This window comes from Amblyomma americanum, chromosome 1, assembly GCF_052857255.1.
Source record: "Amblyomma americanum isolate KBUSLIRL-KWMA chromosome 1, ASM5285725v1, whole genome shotgun sequence".
NCBI classification, from domain to species: Eukaryota; Metazoa; Arthropoda; class Arachnida; order Ixodida; family Ixodidae; genus Amblyomma; species Amblyomma americanum.
Genome location: NC_135497.1, coordinates 221,746,819 through 221,750,393, shown reverse-complemented (window position 1 = coordinate 221,750,393; position 3,575 = coordinate 221,746,819). Strand labels below are relative to the sequence as shown.

Genomic DNA, 3,575 nt, shown 5'->3' with positions numbered 1-3,575 from the left:
CACGGTTCACAGTTTCCGTGTGCTCCATTCCGGGGCACCGCCACTTCTCACGCCCGATAGTTTGTACAGTTCCAAAAGGCTCCAAAGCTTCCACAATCCTCCGGTGCTCCATATAGAGCGGGAGCCAAAGAAGCTTAATCACGTTCTTGGTTGCCGGGTCAAAAACGATACATTTTAGACCTTTGACGTGGAACTCTGCTTTGTCAATAAGCTTCTGTTTTGAGGAACTGCTCTCGCAAGTAACCAACCAAACGTGGCACATTTGGTACTGGCCAATACACAGAATGTCACGGAGGTCCACAATCTGCGCGAGCGCGTCTCGGAAGTCGGGATCACGGTATGGGCGACCCTTGAGGTCAGCATGCGGAAAGACGGTGTTGAGGACAACATTACCGGTAGGTAGACGAGGGAGGACAACTTTGTACGAGTCCGTGGCAAGTTCAGGTGTCGGAGACCTCTGCCAACGGCCGATGCGCTGTTTCCAGCTAGGAGCATTTCAACACAAAGCCGTTCAGAAGGGCTTCAGAGGAAGTAGACCACGCCGGAACGAGGCGAAGCTATGCAAGCGGATGCACTAAAAACGTCCAAGGCAATTTATGTGGTAAAAAGGGAAAAAAAGCGCAGGTCTCACCGAGATTTGAACTCGAATCGCTGGATTCAGAGTGTAGAGTGCTAACCATTACCCCATGAGACCGCACCTTCCGACACCGGGAATCGAACCCGGACCTCCTGGGTGAGAGCGAGGTATCCTAGCCACTAGACCACGCCGGATTTTTTTTTTATTGCATTTTCACAACGGGTACAAACAAATAAAATATGTAAGTATCACTTAAACTGATACGGTGAGTTAAATTTTTTTCAGTTCAACCAAGTCATCAAACACATTTTCCACGTTGGCTGATCAGGCAGTGCCCGATACACTTCCCTCAGATTTATGACACCTTCAATGAAATTCTCGCGTGTAGATCTCAAAACTACATCTGCATTGCTGAATTGTCCTTGTTTACCATAAACTATGGAGGCCAAGGAGCATAATAGTGTCATAAGGGATGTCCTGTTTTCCTACCGGTAAAAACCTGGTGCCATGCGGATGTAATGGTAAGTCTTTCTTTAAAGTTCTTTCAAGCACGTCCCAGGAAAAAAAAAGAACATCCCAACAATCTAAAAACACGGGATCTATTGTTTCAGGATTTTACAAAAAAAAACAGTCTGTCGACCAAGGGACAATGAGACCTTTGTCATGCATCCACGTTTTTACCGACAGTGTACCGGTGGGAAGTTTAAAAAGAAAGTTTTTAAAGATGGGTACACTGGCATTCTTTTAACCCTTTTGAGCACATCTGCTCCCGGGCCTCCGAAATTTGACAAACGGTAGATAGGTACAGGGAGCAATGTTTCTATTCCACCTTTATACAGATTCTTCCTAGTGTCATTGGAGAGGTACTGCATTGAAGATCGCACCTGTAACATTATGCACGCATTCTCCGCAATTTGAAAAACGGTGGATGGGTACAGGGAGAAATGTTTCTATTCCATCTTTATACAGATTCTTCCTAGTGACATTGGAGAGGTACTGCATTGAAAATCGCACCTGTAACATTCTGTACGCAAACACAACTTCGCGCAGGTAACCTCTCACGGTACCACGCATTCCTTCAGCCGAGCATACTACAAATCCTGGTAGCAATCGACATAAACGAACTTGCATAACTGTGCGAAGAAAACTGTCTTTCTGGTCGCGAAGAAACATAAAGTGCGACACGATTTGTCTTAAAAATAAATGAGCAATACCGAGACCTCCTCTCTTCACGGGCAAGAATAAGTTCGTTCGACTGGTTCTTTCCCAAGTCGATGCCCAAATAAAAGCGGCAAAAACCCTGTGGATCTTTTGAATATTGATCCGCGAGGCGCTCAACACATTCATGACATACCATATCTTGGAGATGAGAAACAGGTTACACACAGTGCCGCGCGAAAACATTGATAGTTGTCGCCCTTGCCACGCACAGGCCTCTTCCTTTGCCATTGCCGCCTGTTCATTCCAGTATGGTTCGGGGCTGCTATAAGGGTCCAGCGGCACGCCAAGATACGTCGTCGGAGTAGTGGCCCAGCGAAGCCTAGAGTAGTAGTTGGCGTTTCCTCCCAGTCGCCATGCCAGAATCCATAACACTTCTCCCAATTTATTTGCGCCCCGGTGCATTTGCGAAACTTCTCAACAACAGCCTTGGCTTCACAGATACTCTGCCTACTTGAGCAGAACACGGCGATGTCGTCGGCGTAGACCAAGGTTTTCGCATGAGCTGACAGTAACCTGAAGCCAGTTGTACGCTCAGATTTCTGTATAGCCAGACAAAGAGGCTCGAGGTAGACTCCGAACAAGAGGGGTGACAAGGGACATCCCTGTCTCACTGAAGAGCGCACATGCAGGCTTTCAGTGAGCTCCCCATTAACAATGACGCGCGTTGTGCAGTTCGCGTATGCCATTCGTACACCCTCCGACATTACACAGCCCACATTAGCATGATCTAGCAAGCTGAACAGAACATCATGTGACACACGGTCGAATGCCTTTGCGAGATCTAGCTGCATGATTGTCACCCTGTGACCTAGTGCGTCGCAACATTCAAGCACACCTCGCGCTTTGTGTATATTAGTGGCGATTATCCGACGCTTGATACCGCAAGTTTGAGGACTCCCCACTAACATTGTTATGACACTCTGAATTCGCTTTGCCAGAACCTTCATGAATATCTTATAGTCTTCGTTGGTGAGGCTTATCGGGCGATAAGACCCCACCAACAATTGTTTTTCTGACTCAGCAAACTTCGGTATGAGTACAATGTTGTGAATGGCAATGGCGTACGTCTTTTTCTCGTATTCTTCGCCAAGAACTTTCTGGGATTTCTGGGCAGTCTCTGTCTTGAAATGTTTGTAAAAGGTGGCTCCTAAACCATCAGGGCCGGCAGCTTAACGCAATGGCAGTTATCTATCAGTGCTTCCTCTAAACTCTTTAACGGATATTGGCTGCTGAAAACGAATTCTGACTTCATCATCGAGTCTTGGTATAAACGATAGAAAATCTATGCAAACCTGCCTCTGCCCTTCGCGTGTGACCCAGCAAATCGTTGAAATGGTCTCTGATTACGCGCTTGATAATGTCGCTATCGGCCGGCACCTCGTCGCCATTTTGTATCTGGCGTATTTCTTTTTGGCAGGCGTATCTTTTTTCATCGCCTAATGCGCGCTCTGTTGGCGATTCCCCTGCCCACAGCTTCTCTGCGCGTGCGCGCACCACCGCTGCTCTTTACTTATCTGTATCTGTTTTTTCCAACTGCACTTTGTATTTATTTCTTTAAAAAAGGTTCCTGGATGAGTGCTTGCAACACTAATGAGCAACGCAAGCTGCTCACGGAGCTGGGTTTCCTTGTTTTTCTTCAAACCTTATAACGCTACTTGTTTCAATTGCCCTCATTTTGACAAACTTCTTAAATTCTTCCCACTGAACAGCGAAACTTTCCGGTTGCATCAGCAGTTTTTCTAGCTGTTTTCCTACTCCACTGAAAAGCCTTCTTGCT

General features: G+C 46.7%; 1 non-coding gene across 1 annotated transcript; it reads right to left on the bottom strand.

The window, feature by feature from the left end:
- Positions 1-699: 699 nt before the first annotated feature.
- Positions 700-771, bottom strand: TRNAE-CUC (transfer RNA glutamic acid (anticodon CUC)). The gene has a single exon. It is a non-coding gene; the product is annotated as a tRNA-Glu (tRNA).
- Between the last annotated feature and the right edge of the window lie 2,804 nt (positions 772-3,575).